The sequence below is a fragment of the Rousettus aegyptiacus genome, unplaced genomic scaffold (genome assembly GCF_014176215.1).
Source record: "Rousettus aegyptiacus isolate mRouAeg1 unplaced genomic scaffold, mRouAeg1.p scaffold_m13_p_3, whole genome shotgun sequence".
Taxonomy (NCBI): Eukaryota; Metazoa; Chordata; class Mammalia; order Chiroptera; family Pteropodidae; genus Rousettus; species Rousettus aegyptiacus.
Window position 1 is genome coordinate 53102317 of NW_023416306.1, and position 12988 is coordinate 53115304.

Consider the following 12988-nt stretch of genomic DNA (forward strand, 5'->3'; position numbering starts at 1 on the left):
TTGTCTTTTTTGCTAAGGTTCATTAAGAAAAAAAAAAGATAAGAGAAAATATTCTGATATACTCCTCAATCTGAACATCCAAAGGAGCTCTATTCCCGGAAAGAAATATAGAAACAGATTCGGTTACTGATATGTAAAGGTCGATTTTAGGCAAAAACTCAGACATCACTTTTCAAAATGTTACATTAATTATCAGGTTCAAAACAGGAAGGTAAAGAAGCAGGTTAAATAGAGTTTATGATAATAAAAGTCTTATAATATTTGTTAATCAAAAAGTGTCAGTGGAGCACCCATAAAAGTTAACAGAAAATCATATCCACAGTAATGTTTCAAATTTTCAGGCAGAGAAATTGAAACATATGTGCAGATAATAGATATAAATATGTTCAAATAAACTTCAGTAGTTTAAAAAATCAAGAGGAAAAAGAAGTATATATTACTGTTCCAAAGCCCAATATTTCTATTATTTCTTTGTTTTATTATTCCATTAGATGCAGTGCCACATTTCCCAATATGTTCAGAGACCTACCTACAAAAAATTGAGATCTAAATCTAAGAACTCTCATTGCAAATGTGATAATATTAATTACGAAAACTTCAATTAAGAGTAGATGAAAGAACTACTCACTTTGTTCATACTTTTTGGCATTTTATCTAACTGAAATTTTCAGATGTCAGGGAAAATGAGAAGAAATAACTTCTTTTGTGATTTCTATCAGTATATTGGAATAGAAGTTTTACCATGAGTGATAGCATCCATAAAATAGAAATAAAATGTTTCTTTCATATTTAAAGTTCTCAAACTCAAAGAATTTTAGCTCTAAAAGTCACTTGAGTGGATAATCAAATAAAGTGATTCAAACTGTGAATTAGGGGATTTCATTATTATACAAACATGCCTTGAGAGTTCCTAGGTAATGAGAGAAAACCAAGCTTTTGGCTGGCCTAGAATATTCCTTCAGCAATTATTCAAGTGGAACAGACATGTTTGCAGAAGTGCATGTGCACATATGCACACACACACTCATAAATTTAGGCCTAATTGTTCATTTTATGGCCAAAACTAGAATTTCATACTTCCTGGATTTGAATGTTGGTCCTTGGATTACTAGTCAACAAGGACTTCAGACTATTTAGATAACACTCTCTGAGCCTCAGGTTTTCACTGACAATGAAGTTGTTGCGAAGATTGAGTTAATACAAATAAATTGTTTAAAACATTTCCTGGGACATACTAAGTGCTCAATAAACATAGGCTATTGAAAACTCTTAAACATTGGAAAACTAAAATTAGTTCTTCAAAAATAATATTAAATAATTTGGACATTTGAAAAAATATATGATAATTCTATTATTTACTTCTCAGTAAGGAAACCTTAGTTCATAGTTCTTATATTTATATTCACACAAGTACAATAATGTGCAGAATAATTGAGAAACACAAGTATGGATGGCAACTTTATTCATGTAAGAATCATCAGAGAAATGAATGTAAAAGTGGCAAGGTTTTTAAAATATTTATTTATTTATTTGGAATAAGACATTTTAGATGGTATTTAATAACTATAATTCTATGTTCTATGTTTTGCTTTTAGCTGGCATGACTAAAGGGAAAAAAATCTCCTTAAAAGACAGGCAGTCATTTAAAGTTTTCCACTGGTTGAGCAATAATCCATCTGTCTAATATCCATGGGAGGAGAAGGGTGAAATGAAGAGTAAGTACAGAACTTTGGACAGTCAGCATTACTGCCAGGCTACAATGAATTTATCACAGAAAGACATAGTATCAGTGAAGTCAGAGTTGGACTTACAGATAAACAGAAAATCTTCAGCTTCTAAAAGATCAATTTCTTTAGCCACTATGAATGGTCAGGGCTTTAAACATAGGATTAAGCTTGCTTGCTCTGATTTTTCTGATAGGAACATATTTATTTACAACGAGAAAAGCTCCAAGAAAGGAAGGAGGAGATATATTTATCTTTAAAAGTGGTTTAAATGAAGTATAGGCTAGAATTAGAAGGAAAAGATGATAAAATGAACAAATTACTATCACTATTATTATTATATAAATAATAAATAACACCAACAAAAAAATAAGAAAAAGAAAAGAAAACAATAAAACTATATAGCTTTAATATGGAAAGTTCTAAATGTCAAACCAGTGGTGGTGAAGGGGGATGGTGATCTGTCCATATCATCTCATTATTTTAACTAAAGGATCTTTTACCAGAGCTAATTCCCCACTCTCTCTTTGATTCGCACCCCACCACCACCACCACCACCACCACCACCACACACACACACACACACACACACTGATAGAGCTATTTAGCAATTTCTGCAGACATTTTTGTTTGTAACAACCGGAGGTGAGGTACAAATGGTATTTAGTTGGTAGGGGGCCAGGGATGCTGATAAACATGCTACAATTCACATGACAGCCCCCGACATGCCCAAGGAAGAATGAACTAGCCCAAAATATTGTTTATGTGCTAAGGTTGAGAAACTCTGTCCGATCTGTCACAGGAGTTGTGATCCTCCTACCTCAGCTCTTCACAAACCTTCCCAAATTATGAGATCACATCATTTACATAGAGTGACTCTTCTAGGAAGAAGAGAACTAACCTTGGTCAAGGGTCCTGCAAGAGGATATTTTAGTTGCTAGTAACATACTTAAACATTGTCCATCTAATATTTAATATAGCTATGTATCAAACCTAGGTTGAACTAGTTACGGAGCTTTTTACATTACACAAACCTGAACCCCAGAGTGAATTGTTATCCTACTTCTTTTCTTAAACGTTTTTAACATCAGAGATTAGTTTAGTCAATTATCTTTTTTTTTTTTTTAGTTTTATTCTTTTAAATGACGAGTACTAAATTGAAAGCCAGACATTATCCTGTTTGAAATAACTTAGTTATATTAAGTGACTGAAAAACACTCTGTGTTTCAATTTGTTGATTGCCTGTAAGAATCTTCTCTGAAAAAGTCCAAAAATATGGGGAAAAATTAATTCTCTAAAAACAATGTGTTGGGGAAAGGAGGAGAAAAAGGACTAGAGAGTGTTGTTTATGTCATTACTGCTGTGATTCAAAAGAGAGGTTCTTATCTAGAGAAAACCTGGAAATGATCATGTATGCATATCAATACAATCCATGGGACTTACAGATCTTTCCTATGCTCTGAGTACAACAAGACATGTTATTACAAAAGTAGATCTAAGTCAACAATCATTTCACCACTGTCAAATCAGTATTTTACTTTAGAATAAATTAAATGAGAATAGCAACAATTTTATTCCCCTTATGCTCAATGTGAATGCTTTAGAACTGGTCAAGATTTTTTTCTCCCACCTTAATTATTAGTGTCCATTAAGTGACTATGCAGTATATCTATATCATTTTCAGATACATCAAAGTCAATAGTTTACATTATTTCTTATCTCTATTTCTTTAAAAATACCAAGTAAATAACTGTTAATTTATACATGTCAGTGCATGTATTTAGAAATTGCATTTAAAATTTATTTTCTATATCTTATTCATATTGAGAAATACAGAATGATTTTATATCTTTAATAGCCAAAATTTGATGTATCCATTTCTTAACTGAAATGGAACTGTCACATATGTCAGGTTTGTAAGCATAAGCCATTGAGCTTATCACAGAAGTCTTTCTCCAGGCTACATCATTTTCCCCTGTCAAAGCTGTCAGGAGATCATAAGGTTAGTGGCAGAGTTACTCCACATCACCTTATGCTAAGTCCTTAAAGTGACTTACTTCTTTAACCTATCTTGGAGGAAACTTTCACTCCATTTTTATCTCCCTATTGATATATGACCCAATTTCAGCAGCAAGTTTAATATTATGCTCTATTTGAATGAAGGATGCTATATATAGTATGCAAACTGAACTTAAGAGATCAGATGCAGCTATTAAAATCCATTTTTTGTATCCACTTGTTATAAAACCAGATGTGTTTGTGAACATAAAGATTCAATAGAAATTCAGAATAAGCATGGTGTACAGCATACTTTTGTCTCATAAAACACAATAATAATCTCACAATAATTACTGAACAAATAGGTAAGCATCATGAATAGTGTACTTCACACTATATTTAAAGAGAAAGCAAATTTTAATCTATTAATGTTATGGGATGAATTCTGTTTCCTCAAAATGCATATGTTGAAATTATAGTCCCTAGAACCTCACATCATGACCATATTGGAAAAAATGTGTTTAAAAAGGTAATTAGGTTAAAATAAGGTCATTAGGGTAGGCTCTAATCCACTGAGACTGGCATACATTAGAACAGAGACATGTAGAAGAAAGACCACGTGAAGATTCAAAGAGAAGATAGGCACCTACAAGTCAAGGAGAGAGACTCTCAGAAGAAACTAACCCTGTGGACACCTGAACCTTAGTCATCGAACCTCCAGAATCACAAGAAACTTTTTTTTTCTGTTGTTTAAGTCCTCAGTCTGTGGTACTCTGTTGTACCAGACCTAGAACACTACTATAATTGGTAATTTCCGAAGTTCTAGCACAGCTTTACACAGCCATGTGACAGAGGTGATTTTTATCTCCAGTGTCCTCTCATTTCCATTTAATATTCATCTGTCTCTTTCATGGACTTCTTGCATAACTGAAGCTCTCTTGATGTTCCTAGGTTTCAAAGGGTTGTTTATCAGTGGGCACAGCTTCCCTTTCCTGCCTCTCCAAATCTACTCTCAAAAGGATCTCAAAGTGATCTTCTCCTGACCTGAATGAAGAAAGAGATTATCACCAAGATTTTAATTATTGAGAACAGCTTCGCCTATGTCTGTCTTTGAAGGTATTTGTCTACAAAAAAAAAGGAAATAATGCTGTTTTAATAAAGCAAGCCTTTTGTGTTATTTTGTTCTGACAGTAATGAACAGGTGTGATGAAATTGCCATCTTCACTCATTACTGGTGGTAGTATAAATTGAAAAGCAATTTGCCAGCATGTATCAGAGTCTTAAAAATATTTGCTCCCTTTCACCCAGTTAATTCACTTCTGGGATTCACTCAAAATGACATATCAAACAGATGCTGATAAACATTTATGTACCGTGATAATCCATTTCACTACTATTTATATTACCCTCTCCCCACAAAAAGGAAACAAGATAAATGTCTTATAACAGATTAGAGAAACTTAGTTGTTTCACAGATAAGGAAATACTGTGCTTTTATTTGTAACCATGTTTTCAAAGACCAATTTAAGGACATGGGGCTATTCAGTGTATTTCAGTTTTAGATAAAAAGATCAGGATACAATAGAATTATATTGTATAAAACTAAAGTAACCCCCCCAAATTAGGAATTTCTGTAATTCTACCAACCTCCTTTCCTTCTTCCTTCCCTCGATATAAATAATATGTTTTTATAAGATAGTAAAACACTCAGAATTCTAAATAGGCATGAGTCAGAGTGTGTGTGAGTGTGTGTGAGTGTGTGAGTGTGTGTGTGTGTGTGTGTGTGTGTGTGTGTGTGTGTTGGTTGGTTTGTTTGTTGGCAGAATCCTCCACCATCTCAGAAGGGACAGGGGGAGAGAGGTTGTCCACATTATAATTATTGAATACAACCTGGCAACTGATTCACTCTGGAAGTGGTCTGCCTCTCTTTTACATAAAAAATAATTGACAATGCTGATATCTAAATAAAACTTGTCTTACTCCTCTGGAGGAAAAAGGAGTGTTCTTTCCTTATTCCCTAATAGAAGTATCACAAAGTATCCCATGACATAAGACATAAAGATTAAGATGATCTCAAACTTCATTCTATCCCCTTTACTATAAGGTACATACACTATTTTATTGTAATGAAATAGACTTGACCTTGTTGTACCATGATTACCATTGGAAATTTAGCAAATTCATATTTTCAGAAATAAAGAACTGTAAATGGTATACAATCATGAATGCTAATTCATCCTGCTGAGGCAAAACTGTCACTAGCTTTCCTGGAACATTCCACCATTCAATTCTTTCTATAAACTTGTGAACAGATATTTATAAAGTCTTTTTGATGTATTATGAATAGAGAAAATCATGGAAGAAAATAAATGAAAATGCTCTTGGTGGTTAACTCTGAGTGGTGATTTTCTTCTATGTATTTTTCTGTATTTTCTGCCATGAGCATTGTACTCCCTTTACAAATAAAAGCGATGTTTTATTCCAGTGAAGTAATGTTAATCTCCTATTATACCTATTCTGCAAATAGGAGAAATGGGTTGGACCCACCCGGGTAAGTGGGTAATTGCTCTGCTTATGCATTATTCTTAGGCCACAGTGCTCTAAATGACTTGTGTTGGCAACACTATGTACATCAGGAGTCAGGACTACCAAGCCACAGTGCACCCCACAGCTAGCAACCTTGAATCATCATGTGCTACTTGGCCCACTGTGACCACTAAAACACTTGAAGACTGACTTTCATTTTACCTCTCTACAGGGCTAAATGTTATCTAAAATTCAATCTTTCTAAGTTTAGAATCTTTGGGGCTAGGAGAATTTTGATACACATATTCATTTTAAGAATTACTTCATAACAAGCAATAATGTATTGGCAAAGGTGCAAATTCCTTTTGGCACAGTGGATCCAGGGATGACTTGGGGTCAGGGTAGTAGGATTCAGGCACCAGTTCTCCCATTTATTAATCTGTGTTCTTGAACAAATCTCCAACCTTCACTGGGTATGATGATTATCTAAATGATCTTATAGTGAATAGTATAAAGTTCAACAGTCAATTAAGGCTACCAGAATAGATATGTGTACCTATAAAGTGTACTTCTGTTTATCAGGCACCGAAATCCTTAGTTTGAAGGAGCCAGTAACAACTTGAGTGCCAAATTATGCTTTTAACTGTGATTTAAGTACCTGATAGAAGCCTAAAGGTGGGTATTAAAAAAGGAATCTACATAAATTCTTATCTTTACAGTGTGTCATACCCTTAACATATTTATTTTATTCAAGTTTTGTGAACATATTGTGAGTCTGGCAAATCTCAAGAAGGGTTAATCATAATAGCCTTTCCCTGTCCTTTTCATACCAGTTCGTAAGTTCCTGATCTTCAAAAATTCAGAACTTAGAGCAACAACAACAGCAACAAATAGTGGAGTGCATGTGGGACAACAGCACCGCTGAAATGCTGGGTTTGCACATCACTGTTCTGAACGCAGCATTAGCATCTTGCAGGAAGGCAGGTCCCATATTATTTCTGGGAGCTGGACTTGAGCACCAATTTGGAGGTTTGAATGTTCCATTATCATCAGTCAGTAACTGGTATTTATGGATCTGTCACCCCATTGGTTCATTAACTAATTACTTTAATAATCAGATCTCATTTTCCTTTGTCTTTTCAATTTTAACCAGTTTTTTTTCCCCCTGTGAAGATCACTTGTTTTATGGTGCTGCTAACACAGACATATCATCATTAGTACCATAGTTAAAATGTTTCTCTGAGGTTAAATGGCTGGTTCCTTGTGAATTTTAATCCATATTTATTGAGAAAGGAGATCAGGGTCCTAAATTTCAGTGTTTTAGGAAATTCTTTGGCTTTCAGCAAGTCAGTTAACCTGTTTGAACTCATTTTCTTCAATGCAGGCTAAAATAATTAGAATTGAAATCTAAGAATTTGCTCATTTTTGAATACACACAGTTTTAAAACTAAACTTTCTTTTAACAAGAAGAGCAATAGATGAGAGGTTCACACAGCACCTAGAAGATGGAATTTTCTAATTGATCTCCCTGTCTTCTCTCTTATCCTTATCAAATCCATCTTCCATTCAATTATTGGGAGATCATCCAAAAGGTGAATTCTATTTACATAATTCTCTTGATAACTTCTGAAAAGAGTTTCCCATTACCTATGACAATATATATTTATTTCTATTTATATTTATAACTTCTTGGTTTTGGCATTTGTGAAGCAAGTTGCTCCCGACTTGCTCAGCAGTCTTATCTTCCATCATTCACCCACATCATTTTTATGCTCCAGAAAAAACAAACCACCTGCTGTTCCCTGAATATGCTATGTTCTCTTTCACTTCTGTGTTTGTCGCACTCTGTTTCTTTTTCCTCATCTTTTTCTTATTCTGTTCCTTGCTCCTTAAATTCTCTTTTGCTGTTCTTCTCTTGGCTAAGTTCCTACTTGGGGTGCCTTTCAGAGCTCAGCTCATACTATCCCCCTTTCCATCTTCTTCCTGAGGTTAGTCATATGCCCACATTACGTGTATCTCTTATAAGATTTGCAGTCCTGTCTTATAACTCTGCACTGCAATTGTTGCTTCGAAGGTGTATCTCTTCCAAAATACTCATCAGTTGCTGAACAGAAGAGACTTCCCTTCTTGATTTCTCTTTTCTAAAACCTAGCACAATGCCTGGAACATAATAGGAACTCAGAAAACATTTGTTGAATAAGTGAATGTTAACTATGTTTCATAAAATAATTAATAGTTGCTCTTTCTGCATATGCAATAAGATATATCCATAGTCTACTCTCTTTTACCTTACAACAGAAAACTGAACATGCTAGCTTAATAACCTAATCAGCCATAACATGTTAGAATAGAGATGGTGACTTTCATTAGACTTTTCCTTATCTTTAAAATTACTTTTTCCAAAACCTTAAATTGAAAACAAAAAGAAAGATCAATATAACCTTGCAAAGCACCATTTATATCCTCTTTCTAACAACCACTCACTTCCACTTCATAGCACACCAGACAGCAGAGCTTATTTGTTAACTAGATAATAGCCAGCTAATTTTATGCACACGAATTTGAAATAGTCAAATAGGCTTTCTCCTATGGTCTGGGTTGAGAAGCATAAATTAGGGAAATCAAGTTTCTAGTTATCCTTTAAAATTATATTTTAAAGTGAGCAATATGTGAAGATAGGCTGGGCACCACTGAAGAGTAGTTTTATAAATATATACTTTGTCATATACAAGTTTACTTTTTGAAAGAGATATGTTATCATGGCTAACTTGTATTATAATAAAGGCACTGGCACTGAAAGTAGGAAAATTAGATACATTCTTAACTTTGGGTTTCAGACATTCTATAAAACAAGATGATCGAAATAGATTTTTTTTTTTAAATTTTAAATTTAGAACTCTTATTTGGGAGGAGAAAAAAAAATCCCACAAATGTCTGGTAGCGCTTTCCTCTAATTTATCCCCAACACAGACACAAATGTGCACACATATGTGTGTGTTCACACATAGCTAAAGGTATAGTTTTCAAAGAATAAATATATCTCCTGAATATAAATATATGTCAATATTTTAACTAATTTTAAAGAATATCTTACTGTTCCTTGTAAAATTTATTATAATAATTAAAATGCATAAATTAAATGTCTGAAAAGAGAAAATGTACCATTGGGGGAAAAAACACACACACACAATTAACCAAAAGGGGTTTATACGTGAACCACTGTCAAAATGCTGTCTGATTATCAGAAGAAAGATGTTAGAAAAGCCTGGACAAAGAGGATATTCCAAGGGCAGAAGTAATGCTTAACTGTGATTCATCGATAAAAAACAATGGTGAGGTTAGAAGAAGAAAATTAATTAGCTCTAATGGACCAATATTAAATAATTGCCTAAATGAAGGGTTACGTAAGGTCCTATGAAGAAGTAGCTATATGGAGACATGTAATATATCAACTAACAAAACAAGTCTAAAGATCAAACACTCTGCATGAAACACAGTTTATGCTCAACAAACGTTAGTTTTCTTTCCCTGAACTAGGTTAAAACTTTTGAAGTTGAAGTTTATCATTAATGAACATTTAAAATTTCTCAAAAGGACTATTTCTTCTATTCGATAGGTTTTTACATACTCCCTTTTTCCTAAGGTCCTACTTTCTCCTATTATCTATTGGCTAACTTCTACTCTTTTCCAAATATCGACTTAGGTATCTTTCTCCAGAAATATTTCCTACAGTGTGTGTATACACACAAATTACCAAGGTAGTTTCTCAATGAACACATGCTGAATGTCATAGGATGTACAGTTATATACACATATGCCATTACAATATATTTTGAAGCCATTGTTAAAGTTATACTTTAAAAAGCAGAAACGATTAAGCTTTCCAAAAAATTCCTAATCCCTTCAGATCCACTGATTGATGGACCACATTTGCATTTCAAAAAGATGTGTAAAAACATGAACCTTTCAAAATCGAGATAAGTTACAAGTTTATTAATTGAGGGAAATAAAAAAATATTTTCTACAACTCACATTTAGCATATGCCATAATGTAAGTTGAAAGAAGTTAGGAAACTTGCTCAAGCTTACACAGATAATTAGCAACAGACCTAAAATTGAGCCCTTGAGTGCTGAACTCCCCTCACAGTACACGGTGTCTTTGGAGAGGAATTTCTGCAACGAGCATAAATGGCTTTTAGTTATTCATGGGAAGGTAAAATAAGGACACAAAAGGTAGACTCAGGAGTTTTACTTCCTTAATTGTACTATTCTATCAGGTGTTCGGGGCTATCACTATAAAACTCCATTGTTTAACATGTAATTCTCATTTTGAAGTATTGAAATTGCATGTTGAATAGTCAACATGTTGAATAATAAGTGAATTTTCAAAATGAAAGGAAATGATATTATTTTGTGGTTGGTATATATGCTTCCTTGGAGTTTAATATTATTCTTTTGGTAAGTAAATTATAAATATCTTCAACTGACTTACATTGTGCTTCATTCAAAATGTCTGAGTTGACAAAATATAAAGTCATAAAAGTTAAGTACATAAGGGTAAATAACCAAATTGTCATGGAAGTTATTATTACACCTTTGTAATATATTTAAACATTTTGTTTAGATTCTTACCAGGTTATCAGAAATAATTGTCATTCTTTTTAAATAATTTTTTTAAAAAGGATAATATTTAAAGCTATCTTTCATGCAATGGTAATTCTTAAGGGTCATTTTAAAAGTGCCATTGTTTTAGATTCTGTGTATATATTATATTCTCAAATGATATTTTCTTGCTCATTATAGGATATATTCACTTTATGTATCTTTTTAAAGTTTTTTTTTTAAGTAAGCATATTATATACTGCAATGAAAAAATACTTTGCCAATTTCCCTCTTGCATGAAATATCTGAGCTAATAATTCGACCTAGAAGAAGTAGAATCTTTCTTTTCATTCAACTTCCCCTTTCATCAAAAGCTTTGTTAGCCCACTGAGTCATGACGAGTAATCCCTTATATGCTAGGGTACACTGTTCTTCCTGATGAACTAACAAATTAAAATGTAATGTGAAACAGTGACACTGGGAGTATTGAGGAATAGCCCCTTATGTACAAAGAAATCCATGATTAAACTAAGATGTACGTTTTAATTATATTCTTACCAAACTGATAGTACAGAATGAAATACAGTTTGAAGGAATCCAAGGAAACCATAACGAAGAGGCACAGCAAGCTGACGCCCCTTGTTTCTCCTCCACCTTCTGTCATGGGGCCTTCCTCTCCCCCTCCACTCCTCCAAAGCCTTGTTTCATTATATCTTGCCAAGAATTGGGAAGAAATCAAGTGAGTTTTCATCACCTTCAGCTCAAGCTAAGGTAATTATTTGTCTGATTTTTTTTTCTGTTTTCTGTTTCCCTTAAACTTGGTTCTCTCAAGGATAAAATGAACCACAGTACTTATCAGCTCAATGCATACACAAGTGATACTGAAGGCAACTGACCGCAACTGAAGTCAGAGGTTAGCTGCAAATCCATTAGTGATTTTAAATAGTTGGGTAAAAACATTCTTCGTGAGTTTGTGATAATGCTGAATAACTGCAGAAGTCACAAAATAAGACAATGTAATTTGCATTAATGTCATCAGACAGATACACAGAAAGTTTGAAAGAGTACAAAAGGTTTCCTATGAGATGACCAAAGCCATTTTTGCTATTCTTATATCTAAAAGTAAAATTTCTTATTATCCTTTGACATATTATGCATTTAGTTTTCAGGATCATTTTCTAGATATAGCCCTATAGAGTAGAAGAAAGCTAACACCTAGAATATATTCTTGCCAACTCTGAAGCATTCATATCAGAAATATTTAGAATTCACAGAATATGCTATGTATATTTTACAGTGTATGTTAGGGGAAAAATTTAGTGACGTAAATTTTATTTAAGCTTGCAAGCTTTTTATAAGTTAGCTGGTGTTGAGAAACTTTCCCCCATAAAATCAACAATTTATATATAAGGAAAAATCCATTTTAAAAATCTAATCTCACATTATAGAATTACAAATCACTGTACTGTTCGCTTTGTCCATATTTTACAAATATCTGTCTAAATATATGGTAAACTTTCAAAAAAGGAGCTCTCAAGTCAGACTCTTTATCATCATTAAATCATCATCACACTTCTTATTTTAATAATTGTTAATTAGTAGATCGATAACATAATAGAGATTATACTGGCTCATCAAAGCAATTTAAAAGATTGGTTCTTTAATGAAACTGTTAGCTTAGAACCTGAAGAAAATTTCAAAATGGTATAGATAGGTTTGGTGTGGGTAGAGTCTGGGTGAATGTAACTTTGCACCAGCAAAATTTAGCTAAAAACATTTTTTTTTAGAGTAGGGACACTAGTCTAATATAGCTAGAGTCTTTATAAGAAAAGCAAAAAATGTCCTAATTAATAAACAAAAAGTAAGAAATTGCCTATGTTGTTGTTTCTGTTTAATATTAATGGCAACTAATATTTAAGAAACAAAAAGTTCATTATATAATAATGAATAAAAAGTAACATGAAAAATATAAAATCACCATTAGGCAAACACCACAGTAAAAATTATTGTAGGCAAAATTTAATAGTGGATGCTAAAATAATTGGGTGAAGTAAAATATTCACATAATCTCAAAGTAACTTTCCCAATATATTTATTAGTTACAAAGGGGAAAATAGTAAATTTATAGTGGAAAGACC

At 33.0% G+C, this 12988-nt stretch overlaps 1 protein-coding gene across 39 annotated transcripts in view; it reads right to left on the minus strand.

The window, feature by feature from the left end:
- The window catches only part of PTPRD (protein tyrosine phosphatase receptor type D), a 1934582-nt gene that overhangs the window by 1238962 nt on the left and 682632 nt on the right, over nt 1-12988 (minus strand). The gene's annotated exons all lie outside the window — the stretch shown is intronic.